Source organism: Octopus bimaculoides, chromosome 19 (genome assembly GCF_046866305.1).
Source record: "Octopus bimaculoides isolate indiv1 chromosome 19, ASM4686630v1, whole genome shotgun sequence".
NCBI lineage: Eukaryota > Metazoa > Mollusca > Cephalopoda > Octopoda > Octopodidae > Octopus > Octopus bimaculoides.
This window is the reverse complement of record NC_142946.1, coordinates 18833021-18852052: the sequence shown is the minus strand read 5'-3', so window position 1 is coordinate 18852052 and position 19032 is coordinate 18833021.

Genomic DNA, 19032 nt, shown 5'->3' with positions numbered 1-19032 from the left:
CACACACAGACACACACACACACACACACACACACATATATATATATATATATATATATATATATATATATATATATATATGTATAAATATAACTTTGATATCTTGATGAGTTTAGGTCAGTACAGGCCCAGGTCATGTCTAACTTAATAGTACCATCTGGTGACGTGTAGTAGTCATATATAGAGCACCATGACCCACGCCAGCTAAGAATTATAATTGTTAGAAGCATAATATATTTGTTTACAGCTGATTGAAATAAAATTAAATAAGGTTGTATATAAACTTGTTCGATGAAAGCTTCGTGGGTGTTTGCACGTCCACCTCGTCTCATATTCCATGGCAGTCTAGTCATATATATATTTACGACGGCTTCTTTCAGTTTCTTTCTATGAAATCCCCTCACAATACTTTGGTCGATCCGATGCTATAGTTGAAGACACTTCCCTAGGTCCATACCATGCCTGTATGTTCATATATATATATATATATATATATATGTATGTGTGTGTGTGTGTGTATGTGTGTGTGTGTATGTGTGTGTGTGTGTGTGTGTGTGTGTGTGTATACATTAGGATGAAATACAACGCAAAGGAAAGACAGGGAAACGTCGAAGTATTTTGTTGGATATTTAATGAGCGAGGTTATAAAGGATTTATATAACTATTTATATAGCCAAATAAATCATGAACTATTTTGAACATATTTATTTTGAAATTAGTAGTAGCAGCGAAATCATACATTACTAAAACCATACATTACTGTTATTCAAATATTCATTCATTAGCATTTCTAGTTCTAGAATCACAAACTATGCATGAACATGGGATGATCACAACATAAACGCTTGCTGGCTCTATGTTGTCCAGGTGTTAACAAGAACGTCATGAATAGCAGTAACAGAAACACAATATAACTTGCCATTTAATTGGAATTATATAGTTACGAAGAGGCCTATCCCGCACCTTAAATCTCAGCTGGTTAAAATACATTTTCTTTTAAACGTAAAAGCAAATATTTGCTCCAAATTATTTTATTACTTTTCAAAGGAAATACCATTGTGATTATTCCGAAATCAAGCAAGTATACACATGTGATGCTAGCTGGTCAGAAATAATTAACCTCAAATTTCACTTTTACACAAACAAATGTAGTATAGTAAATATGAAAATATCTTTACCAAAAGAGTGGGGAACATTACTCTAACATCAACTGTTTTTAATTTCCTTTGTGAACTTTTTGAGTGCCAAATACTCAGAACTGAGACGGGACATTAATATTTGGCAAAAAGTCTAACGTTGGTGGAGAAAGGGGAAGAACAATAAGAACTCACTTGTTACTGATTATCTTAAAGCATTGATTACCAAAGTGGGTTGTACGTCCCGCCAGTGTGGCGAGGGAAAATCGTGGTGAGGCGTGTTGTCTTAGTTGCCAGGCACAAGATGCTCACTGAAGTGATTGACTTTGTTTTTTCAGTCGATAACGTACATTTTTATTATAATGTACATGTTTTTCTTAGTCGATAATGTACATTTTTAATAAATGAGTTAGTGCTTGATTAATTTTGTATTAAGCAATTGTAATAAAATATTAAATATGAACGTCTTTTAGGTAGACATTTTTCCTGACCAGTTATATTGTATGTGGGTAGAAAATAAGTGGGGAAACACACCTTTAAAGGGTTCACGGAGATATCGTGGTCTATTGAAAACCGGATAGGCGATCTCTATAATTTCCAAACTTCGCATTTTGAAAATTCAGCTTCAACTGGTTCCCGTTTGCCAAAAGTCTTACCGAAAAAAAAAAAGCAAAGAAGTTTTACGTATATAGGAATACTCATATATGTTTGCATATAACTGAATCAAGTTAAGGTGGTTCTCCAGCATGACTGCACTCAAGTGACCAAAACAAGTAACAGAAAAGAATTACTACACAGAGAAGCATCAGCAGCTAACACATTTAAAGAAGAAAATATTTTTTTTTTAAATAATGAAATATTACGAAAGCAAATTCAGAAAAAAAAACAATATAGATTTAATTGCGTAAAGAGGTAATAACGAAATTTCTACCGAATGATTTCAACAGCATAATAAAATATCATATAATGCTACAATTTGTGAGAATTAACCTTGCTTCATACTTTTCGAACAATGCTGATGTTCATTATTTCAGGATTTTCTGAATATATATGTATATATTAATAGTGAAATAGAGTGAACCAATTTGTGAATCGTAAGCGCCAATAGATCTGAATGATATCTGCTATTAAACAATTCATGGTTCTACTGGAAATATACCGGAAACAATGATGAATTTCAAATAGACACCTAGACCAATCATTTTTATAACTTCTCTTCAAATTAATATCTGACGGAAATAATAATTATAATAGTCTTAGATAGAACTATGCAAAAGAACAGACTAAAAATGATGTCCTTGGTAAAGATGGTATGAAAATAGTCGAATTGGTGAGGAGATTATCGTAGTAGGTATGGTAAATTGTCCGGCACTGTATGTCTGGTGATGTATCATGTATAAATGGAGCTTCTCGTTTGAGATGGATCTAGCTTTAATGAAAATCAATGGAGATAGCATAAGCTGCATATTTCAATATGAACGTCTAGGTGGAGTGTTTTGAAACTGTTTGTGAAGAGTACGTGAATAGAACTAATCCAGAGGGCTGTGTGATAAAAAAAAATATTGTTTTATTTTATTTTTGATTCAGGAGAAAACGACATTTATCGATTGGGATTTTATAGAAAACTGGCGGATCTAAGTTGCTAAAAAAAAAAAAAAAAACAGAAAAGACAAGTGAAAATTTGTAGAAACTAGCAGAATGTTTACAGTAAAAAATACCTAGTATCTTCTAAAGTCAAGAAGTTTCAATGAGAAGAGACGTTGAAAAAATTGATGATATACTGGTCGACATTTTTGGGCATGTTTCATATAAAAGATATATATCCGATGCCCAGTATTCAGTTCGATATGTAATATGGATTTAAGTAATTTTGATAGACCAGTAGGAAAACTAGATTAATCTGCTATATCATATTTTCACATTAAAAAATTCAAACACTAAGCATATAAAAATAATCAGGTTTCACTCGAAAAAATAAATCTTGAATTTCGTATTCCCTTTCAATTCTCTACAGGTTAAAAAAATATGCATTCTAATAAACAAGAAATTGAAAAAAAGGTGAAGAAAACCTTTTTTTGTATATACTCTTAAATTATTACTTTCGTTGAAAGATGAGTTTATAGCAATGCGCTAAAAATGTCATACTCCTTATTGAAATTTCAATTCCAAATCAACATTGCTAATAAAGCTTTCTGTAAAATTTATTTTTACATTTCGCATGAACTTATATAGAGCTGGAATATCCTTAGATACATCATATTTGTAATAATAAACCATATCTCTACATGTAATATATGAATTGAGGTGATATTGAAACAGTAAAGATAATGTTTGTTTTAACCACTAGCATATATGATATATATGCGACATTTCAATTTATGATGTGATAGCACTATATATATATATATATATATATATATATATATATATATATATATATATATATATATATATATATATATATATATATATATATATATGTATATATTAATAAAATACAGGGTAGTAAAAGAATTTTAGAAATTTTTTTTTTTACCACCAGTGGCCTAGCAAGGGTAAAAAACAGTCAATAGACTATGTATTATTCATTTAAAATACAGAGATGCCTGTAATAGGACATCTAACCCGCTAGAAATAGCAGCAAGACTACATACCACAAATTATCCCTACTTTTTGTGGTATGTAGTCTTGCTGCTATTTCTAGCGGGTTAGATGTCCTATTACAGGCATCTCTGTATTTTAAATGAGTATATATATATATATATATATATATATATATATATATATATATATATATATATATATGTATATATATATGTGTGTTTGTGTTTGTGTGAGTATATATATATATATATGTATAAACGATCGTGTATATCCTGCAACTGTGGACAATATTGTGTCACCATAAATATACGCAAATGTCCTTTTTATTAAATATAATACTAGCCAGAGATAAGTAATGTGTTACGGAAACACACCCATAAACGCATATTTATGTGCCCAAGGATATATTTCTAATAGACACATGCAAATATAGAGAGTGATATTCAAGAACAAGACGAAAGAGATAGCAGAGAATTTATACGTGCAGAGCGCACCTTCGCATCAAACTTATGAGTAAATGATTTTGTTGATTATTTTACTCTTTCCTATATGTGGTCTTTGGGTGAAGAATTCCTGTAATATCAGTATGTTTTTTTGGGGGGGCGGGGGGCGGAATTTATATTTAGGAATTGAAATGTAGATTTTCACAGTTCTATTTTTATATATTTCTGTACTCATTTCAGACAAATGCAGTCAATGTCAGGACATTAGGTTGGGTAATTCGGACCGGTTGTTTATGAAATCCTATCAAGTGGCATTTTCTCAAGTGTTTCAGTACTCCTGCCTATCTCCTTCGCTGCACTGGTCTTTTTGTTTTCACGAGAAGCATTGCCTTAACACGATTTAAAATCAGAAATGAAACAATCATATCAAAATGATGTAACTGAACATATCTATAACACTAATGGCTTTGCAAGTTGGCTGCAAGGGATATCTATGTGTAAATTATAACCTAGCCTTCGGATTTGTAAAAAATAACTCCGTTTTGTAATACAAATATTATGGCCACTACTCTCAACGTTCGTTTATAGTAACGAATCTAGTTATTCGTGGTTTGAACCACTTTTTATGACGGTTGATTCATGCTTGTTTTAAATAATAACAGCATTAAATAGATCGTCATAGATATTACGAAGGCTACGTCTTTAACTTTCATTAAAAAAAAATTGACAAGGAAAATAAAGACATATTTGATCTCTTCACGAGAGATAGTCTAGTGTAAATTATTCATTGACTTGATCTAATTGAGGTTTTTGTCGTCATGTTTCTAATTTCTTCCTCCCAAACCTTTCATCATGCTCTTAATTAATGCATGAATATTGTATTGTATTATTTCGTTGTAAGTTTCGCAGTCCTTTTAGGCTGTAAGAATACATCGATTAAAATTAAAACTGCTTATTTTTTGTATTGCCAAAGAGGAAATATCACTTTGAACTCCTCTTGTCCATCCAGAATTATGTAGAATTTAGATCATGGAATATATATGCTAGTGTGCATTTCTGAACAGCCGTAACAGCAGCAGCAGTAGCAACAGCTGGAGTAGCAGCAGGAGTAGCAGCAGGAGTGGCAGCGGGAGCAGCAGCAGGAGCAGCAGCAGTAGTATTAGTATGTTAGTGGTGCTAATGATGATGGTTTTGGTGGTATTTGCGGCAGCAGCGGTGAACGTGATATCAGCAGCGGTAGTTGTCTAACAGTTTTATAAAACATTTTCTAGACATGATACATTTGAATAAAATGATATTTTCTCTCATTATATATGTAGCCAATAAGGTGCCGAGCTGACACAATTGCTTGCACGCTGAATGAAATTCGTAGCGGTATTTCACCCATCGCTATGTTCTGAGTTCAAATTCCGCCGAGATTTTATCCTTTCGGTGTCGATAAATTAAGTAGCATTTGAGTACAGGAGTCGATGTGATCACCCATCAACCTCCCCCAAATTTCAAACTTTGTGCCTATAATAGAAAATATTATATATATATATATATATATATATATATATATATATATATATACAATATCTGTCAACTCGTACACATTTTGCATGTATTGGATATATATAGTTATCCATTATGTGTCAACTCGTACTACCTGTTAATTGTAATTAACCATTTGTATAAGTTAAATTTGAATACCAGAAATCCTAAATAGGGCAACAAAAGAAAATAAAGATGATTTATCACAAACAAAGCTCTATCCCCTGAACATAACATACAACAACGTTTCACGGCAAATTAAATCCAATTTCTAGATTCATAATGAGAACTGACAATTCCGAAAATCTTATATATATATAAATAGCATTATATGTCTGTGTAATGACTAACGCACACATTTCGACAATTCTCAACCGATTTTCATCAAACTTTACACACACATTACTTATTTCCCGAGGACGGTCATGCACTGTAACATTTCCTCAGAGCGCCTGCGTAAACGGATGTAAATGGACATAATTTTATGCATGTAGCGTCTTCCATACATGTTTAATCTGTTTTGTAAACGTGAAATGATTTTGTCTATTTATTTATTTATTTATTTCGTTTCTCTACAAGCGATGGTGAATTAAATTGAATACTAACACTACACGCATGTATTTCCACAATTCTCAACCGATTTTCACCAAACTATACATACTATGTCCTAAGGACGGTCATGCATTGTAACATTTTCGCCAGTGCTCCCGCGTAAATGGACATAGCTTTGTTTCTATGTCTGATCTTCCACACTTCTTTGATCTTTCCATGATATGAAAATCGTTTGTCTATTAATTTATTTTGACTGTCCACCTGCGACATTTATTAAATTGACTAGGAACACTGTATATGATGAATATCCATTACTAATCAATCTTAATATCCATATTTAAACGGCATTAAACATTGGCAAGCTTACCTTTACCTATTCACACTTACTTGAAAGGTGATGTTCTCGCCCCTCACTTCTACTTGTTGATAACTACTAGTGCGTTGTTGCACATTAAAGACGCTTATTTACCAATTCATTATGATATTTCGACTATTGCCCATTGTTTCATATACGCTTTAGCGTTGTTAAATGTGATTGTTTTTTTTCAAAAATCACTTATGTTTCGTACCAAAGAATCATCATTTAAATCAGAGTTTTAGGCGATGTTATGATGTAAGCACGTTGTAAAATTTAGGATATATAAGTCTAGTATTATAGGACGCTATCATTTATTAGCATTATCTGTAACTTTCAACACATCTCAACGCTTCTCAAGCAGACATTGTTGAATTTCAACGAAAGTTGAATTTAACGTACGATACTGTCTTATAAAGCAAGATCTATATATGCTAAATTTGTACAACAATTTTTTGTTGGGTCAGTTTAGCTTAATGGTAAGGCACTTGATGCGTAATCACAGGGATGTGTGTTCGGGTCTCATAGCTGACCGCCGACAGATTTTTCTGCAAACTATGGATAGATTATCATGTTCATTCTATATCATTAGCATTATCCTAGTATTATAGGACGCTATCATTTATTAGCATTATCTGTAACTTTCAACACATCTCAACGCTTCTCAAGCAGACATTGTTGAATTTCAACGAAAGTTGAATTTAACGTACGATACTGTCTTATAAAGCAAGATCTATATATGCTAAATGTGTACAACAATGTTTTGTTGGGTCAGTTTAGCTTAATGGTAAGGCACTTGATGCGTAATCACAGGGATGTGTGTTCAGGTCTCATAGCTGACCGCCGACAGATTTTTCTGCAAACTATGGATAGATTATCATGTTCATTCTATATCATTAGCATTATCCTACCTTTCAGAATAAACTTATTTCCTTATCTACATGTCTCAATACATCTCAATACTTCTAAAGTAAACTTTGTTTGTTGACCTTCAACGTGCAGCCCTGCAAGAGATTACATATGGGACGGCGGAGATGCAATTTAGGAAGGCAGCAAGGAAGAACTCGGCAACCCCCGCTAGATGTGAAGAAGTGGTACTTCTACCCACATACTTTGGAAGACGTGCATCCTACAACGATAGCTCCGAAAAGCTGATGCCTTCATCCGACATCGTATTTACTAAGCCTACTCTCATCTATGAGTTGGGGAAGCACAAACAGTCTGCCATAGGGCAGCACAAACAATTCACAGAGTTTTCAAGGAACACTAAAGCAAAACCACAACAGCAAAGTAACGGTAAAGTAACAGCAGCCAAATAACACAATTATAACTCACATTATCGACGACCAAACTATAAATGTTCAAAGAAAATGAATTTTTTTATCTCCCACAAGGGTAAGTAACAAAACAAAAAAAAATTAAAAAACCTATATAAACAAGTTGGAATGAAAAATGAAAATGAAAAATGCAATGAAGCGCCTCCTCCCCACCTCCGAGGAGCTCCATTTATACATTTGTCACACTTTTATACTTTGTTCCAGCTAAAATATCAACTTTATATTTCTGTAACAATTCTAAGCACTCTATATAACATGGTAACTGCTCGATATCTATATATCTACATTCCAACATTTGTATCCGTGTTCATATTTCATTATTCTCGTTCTTCATTCTTGTTTTTACGATTTTTGAAAAGTCGATACTGATTAAAAATCGAATTTTTGAAAACTTCCAAGTTCGTAAGTGAACACATGGGCATAAACCCCATACATGCCTCAAGTTTCAGTAAGGTCTGTTGGATAGTCTTGAAGGAGTTAAAGTAACAATTTCACAAACACACAGACTTCCCAATTATTGTTATAGATAATCACACCCATATTGTGTTCTGCTTTTGTAGAATGTTATAACAGCTTAATTCCTGCTATTCATTGCATTTTGGAAATATGTCAGCGTTATAGCTTTATTGACTTTTCGCTATTTATTTACTTTACGCGTACCTGTAAAATTGTGTCACATCAAAAAAAGAGTTGGTAAAACTACTTAGACACTGTAAATCTAGCAAAGTGAGGCTTTGAAACTCATCTCATTGTTATTGTTCTTCGTTCTTTAGTTAGTAGTTTGCAGCGATGTCATCCTTCAATATTATCATATTTTTTTGTGTCTACTACCATTACATCTGGCCGTGTTTGTATCTCTTCATACATTTCCTTGTTCGAATCATCATACATGAGTGCGTAATTCTTTTTTCCTTTTTGCCAGAGGAGGGGGAGTTTGGGGGCTTCTGTATGAATATGATCCTTTTTGTGTCAGAGGGACGTGGGGAGATTTCGTGTCTGAAAGGGAAGGGTGAGACGAATAAGGTGTGGCTGGGTGTTGAGTGGTTGTGGTGTGGGGGCCTGTGTCCATTTGACCTAGTTTTCCTCCCCTCCTTCCACTTCTCCCTCTCGCCGTCTCCCATCCGCTGTCTGTTTCAGCCTCTTTTCCTTCCGCTTCCACCAGTGGTACTATCTCTTACGCTCTCGTCGGTGCCTCCCTCGGCTCTTCCCCCTCCTAGGCGGCCAAGGGCAGTCCGTTCCAATGCGGCCTTTCAGACCACACTTAAATCATCTAGGGATCCCGACTTCCACCCTAACCCTCATTATCACGTCATCAATTGTTATTGCTTCTGTCAGATTCTTGATGGTTTCAAACGACCCCTGGATGATCATGTCCCTGGATGATCATGACCTGGATGATCATGTCCCTGGATGATCATGTCCCTGGATGATCATGTCTCTGGATGATCATGTCCCTGGAGGATCATTCCCAGTGCCTACTTTCCGTTTTTGTCGCCTGGGGAACCGCTCTCATTCTCGTTTCCGTGTAAGATAGCAGCTGCTATCCAGGCCACATCGACTTCCGATGGCTACGTTCTACCGTAACCCTGGAAGTACATCTTCCAAGGTATGTGGGAAGAATTACCATTTCTTCACTCTTTACGGGGGATGCCGAGTGTCTCCTTGCTGTTGCTACCTGCCTAAATTGCACCTCTACAGTTTCATACTTGGCAAGATATGTAATCTCATGCCAGATCGGCCGTCTTTATTTGGGTTGTAGACATTTCTATTTTTGCAGCAACCACTGAATAAGTCTTGTACTCTATCGTACGTTCCTTTCTGTCATTGACCATTTCTTGTGGGGGTGCGGTGGGGACAATTCAACATTAAATCATTCGCGACTCAGCAACAATTTTTCATATTTTCTCAGTACTTCAAGATTAATTTCATTGTCATTACCTTTCGTAACTTCTGCTAAGTTTCACATCCCTCTTTCCATTTTCTCTTCCGTTTCCTAAATCGTGCGCAGGAATTCCTCTTCCTACGATGACAGCTCCAAATTGCTGATGTCTGCGTCATACATTGTATTCACCAGGCCGACCCTCCTCTATGAGGAGGAGTAGCACAAACAACCTGCCGCAGGGCAGCACAAACAATTCGCAAAGTGTTCAAAGAACACTGAAAGAAAACGACAACAGTAAAGTAACGGTAATATAACAGCCACAAAATAATACATTTGTAACTGACATTACTGACTACGAAACTACGAATGTTCGAAAAAAATTCGTATAATTTCGATTTCTCAAGTTTATTGAGTTTTTTAAACACCAATTTATTGCACCTTTAAATATTTATTGCATTCAGTGCAGCGTATTCCATTTTTATTTGCAAATTCTCTCACTTTCTCTTTTAAATTTTAATTTGCTATTTGGAAAACTGATAGTTTATTCTATTTATGTATACTTAATGTAAAAACATTATTTATTGAATGAAATTTTAAAAATATACCCGTATAATTTTTGAACGCGGGATAGCTGTGAGAAGAGCCTAGAAAATTGGATAATTACTATTAAAAGACGAGAGAAAAAATGTCAATTTTTATTATGTGAGCGTGTGCATATGAGAGAGAAAGTGAGTGACTGTATTTCCCCATAGTATATAGAGAAATGGATGTCTTTTAAGGTACACACACTCATATAGAAACTGTGACGTCGTCCTCATCGTGATGTAAAGTGTTTAGGATAGTTGAATTATTGAAAGATTATAATGTTAACATTTTGTAATGCAAATATTCAATTGAAAACAAAGTTTATTTGTTAGCTGAAAGATTATTGAATCTTTTGATACGCAATACGTCATCAAAATTGGCAACTCAAATTTCGAACGTATTCGTTAGTTTCTGTTAGAATTTTTGATCTGTTTATGCTTTGAAGAGAGCGGAAATTGAAAGAGAAAAGAAAGTGAAACCGCGACATTTGCTTTGTGAGAACAAAATGTGAAAGAAAGGAGAATATGAAAGATGTATGTACGTGTATATGAATTGGACGTGTGTGTGTGTATTTGCTTGTGACTGAGAGAGAAGGAGTGAAGGAGAGAGTGAGTGAAGGTGTGTGTTGCCTTGAATGTGTAAGTGGCACTCAGTCTCTCTCTCTCTCTCTCTCTCTCTCTCTCTCCCTCTCTCTCTCTCTCTCCCTCTCTCTCTCTCTCTCTTTGTCTTGCACACACACACATCTTTCATATACACATACTTAAATGCATATGCATATATCATTTTTGTATATATGTTTGCATGAACATGTGTGAGAGAGTGAGTGACTATATTTCTTCATAATATAGAGACATGTATGTTTTTTAAAAGTACACACTCATATAGAAAATGTGACGTCGTTGTCCTTGTGGTTGTGGTCTAAAATGTTTAAGATAGTTAACTTATAGAAAAGCTAATAATGTTAAACTTTTGTATTACAAATATGTAAATAAAAACAAAATTTATTTTGGTAGTCGTAAAATTATTAAATCTTTTGACAGCCCATATTCCAAAATCAGCAACACAGCTTGTGAATGCATAAGGAAGACACACACACACACACGCACACACACACACACATACGCACACACACACACACACAAACGCACGCACGCACGCACATACACACACACACACATACACATAAACACACACTCTTTCTCTCTCTCTCTCGGTTTTATATATATAGATGTGTCCTGTATGTCGTTCTCTGTCTGTCTCTGACACACCCTGTGTGTCTTTCTGTTCCTGTCTCCTCCACGTCCCTTATATTAGCCACCCTTATTATGCTACATTTCCCTGAACCTAACACTTAAGTTAGTATAAGATACGAGAAAGAAATTTGAAGTTGCTATTCATTAGTTTTTCATTGCACTCAATGATGTTTCACTTCTCTGGATTTTACGTAATACAAAAATTCTATTAGGAAGCATTAGACTTGTACGCTGGTATTTGATGCTGTATTTAAAGTATTATACGTTATGAGGCACAAATCTTGCACGTTACATTTGTCTTACAGAAGAATCCAGGTCTATAGAAAAAATAGACCAGATGCATAAGTTATAAACAGCATAGCGCGTGATAAAATTGTTTTATGCTAGTCTACACCGGGTAATATTATACTAAGACAGAAAAAAGAACAACATAGCAATGTACGTTTACAAGAAGAGACTAATATTCCGACACTGTCTTACACAGATGATTTGATCCTTTGTTTCTCTATTCCCAGCTGAATAAAATAGAGGCAACGCCTTGCAACTCTATAAAATCCATCAGGAAGGCGTTGCTTGTGTTTTTATCAATGCACTGTTAGACTCATAGTAAAATGTGACGATCTCTTGTATACATCATTTGAGAGGCTGTGGAAGTGATCAACACTTCCATTGTGATTCTTCTTTGAAAAGAATAATACTACTGCGAAATACTATGGAAGAAAATAATATCTAAGAAAGCTTGTGTCTCTTACAAAACGCAATGAATAATTCTGGGGAATTTAGCATTTCTCTATTCCCTTTTAATACATGGTGCGTGATACCTCATTAAAAGAATAGTTTTGTGAAACCTCTTTTGACAGAACGCAGAAAAAGAGCTAATGAGCGTTTTCAAGAGGAGAATACAAGAAGAAAAAGTACTGCTGCATTTCCTACATCCTTTCATATTGCACGCGCCAAAAGTTCGTTTTCACAGTTTTTCAATGCAAATTTTCGCGATGCATATATTTATTTGTTTTTGTTATATTTAGACATGTAGTTGCAGCTCTGTTCGTTATTCTTCATAGCTTCTTATTAAAGTGAATAATACAATGGTCTCGTTTTAGATGCGCAAAATCCGACATAATATGAGGGCAAAAAAAAAAAAACGATAAATAATATCCATTCATTCAGAGAAACGAAACGAAAAGAAAATCAACCATTGGGCAAATTAAATACAGAAATACAGCAGTCATAAACAATTATATATATAAATATATATATATGTATATATATATATATATATATATATATATATATATATATATATATATATATATATATATATATATATATATATATATATATATATATATATATATATATATATATATATATATATATATGTATATGTATATATATATATATATATATATATATATATATATATATATATATATATATACATATATATATATATGTATATGTATATATATATATATATATATATATATATATATATATATATATATAAATATACATATATATATATATATACATATATATATATATATATATATATATATATATATATATATATATATATATATATATATATGTATATATATATATATATATATATATAAATGTATATATATATATATATATATATATATATATATATATATATATATATATATATATATATATATATATATATATAAATGTGTATGTGTTTATATCTGTGTGTATGTGAAACAAAATTAAAAGTATACAGTTGATACAAAAATATTTCATGGCTACTCTTTCAATCTATAGACCATTGATAAACATTTGTGACGAGGTGGCTACTAACCCAACTTCTTTTTCAATTATTACACACACATTTGGGAGCTGTATGGCTTAACAATTGATCCAGTGACACGGTATACTGCTAAAAGAACTTCTATTAATTGTATATATATTTCTTCCGTTCGAAAGTGATTGACAAATATGTGAATAAATAGTACACATTCATGATTCCATTCATTACACACCAATACCTGCGTGTATGTGAGTGTTTGAGTACGTACTTGTGTGTGTCTATGTGTGTGTATGTTTGCATGTGTGTGAGTATGTGCTTGGTTGATGCGCGCGCGCATGTATGTGTGTACATTTATATATATAATCCTACATTTGAGCGAATTCTGCTATGAGAAATAAACGTTTAAGAAACTTTTTTTTTATTTTTGAACGTGTTCGGTAAACAAAATATATTTAACGTCTTTTATTCTATCAAGAACAATAAAGTGTTTACCTTCGTCCGGATGGCTATGAAAGTATGTACAATGATTATAAAAAGGGAATCCTCAAATCTAACACTTGTAATGTATTATAAGCAATAATGAGAACTTAAAAATTTGAAGTATGCTTTTTCTTCATGCGTGAAGCGTGAAGTACAACAGATTGGATGTGTCAATTGAAAACAGAAGCTAATGAGGACGCAACTAAAGACCACAAGCATTGCGATCCCCAGTTACTTGAGTAAATCATATATAAATTCAGTATTAATTACTTATATAATGTGAAAGAATAGAAACGATTATACATTCCATTTCACTGTTTCTATGGGCTTTCGAACCGACAGGGCAACTTCGATGTTGATAATACGTGCTTTTCATACATATAAGCAGCCTGTGAGACAAAATAATGTCACGCTATTTGTCCTGTAATATGACGACCTTCCAAATGCATATATTAAATGTCATCATACTCATCATCATCATCATCATCATCATCAGTTTAATATTCTCTCAAAAAGAGGGGAAGCATTTTACATCACCATCTCAAGGAGGAGGTCATTTATAATCATATCTACACACAAAGTAACCCGCACACACGCATGCACACCCACACACACCCACACACACACGCACGCACACTCTTACTCTCTTGCTCTCTCTCTTTCACTCTCTCCCCTTCTCTTTCTCTCTCTCCCTATCTCACTCTTTCAGTCTTTTTCTCATACGCACAGATATACATATATATATAGGCTGCGGTTAATGAACAGTCATCATAGTGACGCACAAATGAAAATAACACTGACATCACATTTTAACATATATATTTATAAAAATTACATAAAAACAACGTGAAATACTAAAGTGTAACTTTATTCAATAAAATCGCTATTGATTTCAACCACGGCCTCCAGACGACTTCGGACTCTTCTGCAACTCTTCTGGACGGTCTCCTTTAAGTTGGTGAATGCTTGCATAATGCTTGAATTTACCTTTTTCTGTACGTCTCTCGCTCAACTGAGCCCCGCTTATAATAATCAAGGAATTTGCCGTATGGGTAGTTATGTGGCTTGATGTTACAGGTGATGTAGTCGAAGAAATTGTCTGAAAGCCTTGACTGAGTACTTCTGCTAGTGTGGGATGGTGCAGAGTCCCGTAGCCAAACATAGGGTCTTCCAGAAGCCATCCTCTTGACGCAGGGCAGCACTACCTCCACCAAGCAGTTGATGTAAGCTTCCAAGTTGAGCCTGAAGTCGGTGGGAAATTGAATACAGGCATAACATTGTCAACACTAGTGATCAATATAAACATCAGGATGTTGACTCGGTACTTGATTGTTATCACTCTCGGGTCATTTCTTCAGATCGCACTGCCCTCAGTGATAGATTGTGATATATCTATTTCTGATAGATTGTGACCAACTGACGCAACTACACTCTGTAGTCGAGAAAATAAAAAAAAATGCACATGTGCGTAATACAAAAAAAAAATGTACTTATCATACTCTGTACATACATACGTATATATATATATGTATATATATATATATGTATACACACGCACACATCACCATCATCATCATCATTATTTTTTAGTTGTTTTATTTTTTCACTGCGTTACCGAGCGCAGCTTTTTTGTGACCTGGTTATTTAGTGAGGTTTGTATTGGTTCTGTTATTTTCACTGTATTGTTTGTGCTTCACGTAGAACATGTACGGGACTTAGTAGTGTTATTTTCTTTATTTTATTTACATTCGTTTGCGTGTTGGTTGTGCATCTGTCTGAATGTTTTTAATCATACGTAACACACCGAAACTTATGGGGATTGATTCTGTTTTTAGGCACCGCATCCGGGTTACCTCTATTTCCATTTGTTGGTATTTTGAAAGTTTCTCTGATTCTTTTTAACGATACACTGTCATATTTTGCGACTTATACATCGATTAGAAGTAATGTTTTTTTTTTTCCTGATGATCTCTGACAACTAAATCTCGTCTATTCGCATTGAGTTTTTTGTCATTTTCTAAGACTTTGTTTGATGTGTGCCTATACGTTCTTTTTATTTTTCTCTTGCCATTCAATATTGTTGGCATATCATCGGTTGTGTATAGGCCCCGACTCCATCGTGTCTGCGGATACATTTCTTCTTAGCCTGGACTGGGAAACCAGTGGCCGTTTCATTTATTGCTTCTTTCCCGTACCACATATTCTGCTGTTACTTGTATTTTTCTTCATTATGTGTTTCAGGTAGATTTTGGTGGGGCAGCTTTGATCTTCTGCTGCAATTAAACATCCTTCAGTTTCTACTTTGAGTCCTGAATTTCTCAGCCACGTTAGGGCTTTTATATTGTCTATTAATCTTCTGTTCAGTTTATACCAGCATTTGCCATCTAATCGCTTTTCTTGCAGTAGATTTCTCATGGTGTTTTTTGTTGCAGTCGCTTTAAAGTTTTCGGTGTTTGTGCTTATTCCTCATACTGCGTCATGCTTTGTCTTCATACTATGACGTCTTTCTTGTATTTTTCTGCTTCCTTAGAGACAGGAAATCTGAAAAACAGGTAAATTCCTTAACCAAAACAGTCTAGAAATGTGGTAGATATATCGGTATGGAATTTGTGATTACCAAATGCTCAGTACTTAATATGAAAAGAGGGAAGAAAGCAGACTGCAGAGGATTGTGGTTATCATCAGGAGAGACCGTGCTCGAGCCTCACGGTATTGGGTACAGACATTTAGGCTATGTTCTTAGCTAGATGACATTCCACAGAGAAAAATGAAAGTCAAGGTCAGCGAGGCGTATCAAAAAAGGATCAAGATGGTGTTGAATTCCAACATGAAGGCCAAAAATGTGATTACCGCAATGAATATCTGGATACCTGCGATTGTCAGGCATAGTGCGTCCATCTTCAATTGGACGAAGAAAGAAATATCAACACTGGATAGAAGGACGAGAAAGTTGATGACACTGCATAGGGCGCTACACCCTAAAAGAAACGGAGACCGACTGTATATGAAAAGAAACAATGGTGGCAGAGGACTAATTTGTATAGAGCATTGTATAAGGAGTGAAAGGAGACCGATTGCGAATAGTTGCTGCAGCTGCTGCTACTACTACTACTACTACTACTACTACTACTACTACTACTACTGCTGCTGCTGCTGCTGCTGCTGCTGCTGCTACTAACAACAACAGCAACAACAACAACAACAACAACAGCAACAACGATAATAATAATACTATTTTCACTTTTTAGCTGAAAGCATCTCGACACCAGTTACATGTTCAATGCCATATACTACTAATTCCATTCACGAATAAATCTCTTACGCACAACCTAACACCCGGGTCACTTCCTCCCGATTCTGCCCGTAATTCTTGACTTTGTCAACTCTCATTAGATTTCGTACGCAAGCAAAGAGATACAACCATCTCATTTCTTTCTAGTACCATTCACACATACATCTTTTCCCTTCCCTTCCCCACTATCTCAAATGATATATCCTTCGCTTTTTTTCTCTATTATCTTCTCTCTCTAACTCTCACCTTCTTTCCCACTTCTTTTTCCTCCTTATATAAATATCGGTTCCACACAGTATACTGAGTTCCTGAAGTAGAAATATCGTTATATCAAATATGCAGCTCAATACCACAGATTTTATTGAGCGTTGCTTGACTTTATCCACTTGAGTATGTTCCTTAGTGGCTGAAAATATGTGCATCACTGATCATGAGCAGGGAAAGTGGGAGTGCATCATAGCCATATGTTGAGAGGGATCTTTGGGATTTGAATAATGTAACAAAAGCGAATTTCAAAGAAATGTTAGCCATTTTTCATACTTTCTATGGGTAATCAAATAGGAAATGATAGTTGCTACTAAAGGACAAAAATAGTGTTACGCAGCTCATTATTTTAATATAATTGCCAATAGTATTAGAGATATCATTTGCTGTTTAATGTGAGTACAGAACTGATGAATAAAATAGTCTGTCTATTGTCGCAAATTTGACATTTCCCTTTTTCGTGATTCATCAAATTATTAATATCTTACTATTAAGTCAATTTAAAAACTTTCTATGGAAATTTTATCAATATAGGAAATATTTATTCGTCTGACATACGGTGTGGCTAATTTCCAATATATCGCTAACTTTTGTCTCTTTAATTGAGCAATTATGGAGCTGTAGCTATATTTAGCATAGCGGTGCAAATGGACCGATTTAGAATTCTTTTATGAAATTGTATTATATATATATATATATATATATATTCTTTTGACCTACAGAGATTTGTATCTAGCATTTTAAATAGTAGGTAATTAATTGTTATGACATTAGACATCATTATGGTACGTCCTATTTATGGATGGCTACTTGAGTGAGTTACGGATGATCAATGACATATATAACATTCAGTACTTGGCACTGGCTTTTCTAGTGAAACTCTACGACGTCCAGTTACGTATCTTTCAGGGTGAAGTAGCTCCTCATATTTTGAGTAAAACTTTCAGCTAAATATAGTGTAATATCACTTTAATATTACAATGTTATCCATGAGAAACAACGCATACAGTTTTATTGACATATTTTTGAGATAATAGTCCATTAAAACAACTATTATTCGTATTGTTAAGAAACAATGTGTAAAGGTCCTACTTTACAAATGGATTACATAGTTGCACTATTACGTAGATGCGACCATACATATTTAATGCTTGGATTCACGGCAAGCAAAAGAGTTGTTTCCCCTTCTACAATATTTTCATATAAATTTTACGCATTTATTGACGTCTCAAGTCTAAGTTTTACAGGAAATGACTATAAGAAGAGTTAGGATTTCAGCCATTAAAAATGTAATTTAGAAATGTTTGCATTTAAAAAAAAAATTATTTTCTTGTCTTATTGCAAACTGATAGCAACGCAACGTATAAATGTGAATTTTATAATATATACGTAGTATAAGCGAGACTGAATCTCTTTCCCCTACTCCTCTTTCTCTCTGTCTGTGTTTCTCTCTCTCTGCATATGTATATATATATATATGTGTGTGTGTGTGTGTGTCTGTGTGTATATGCATGTATGTATATTCTCCATTCACAG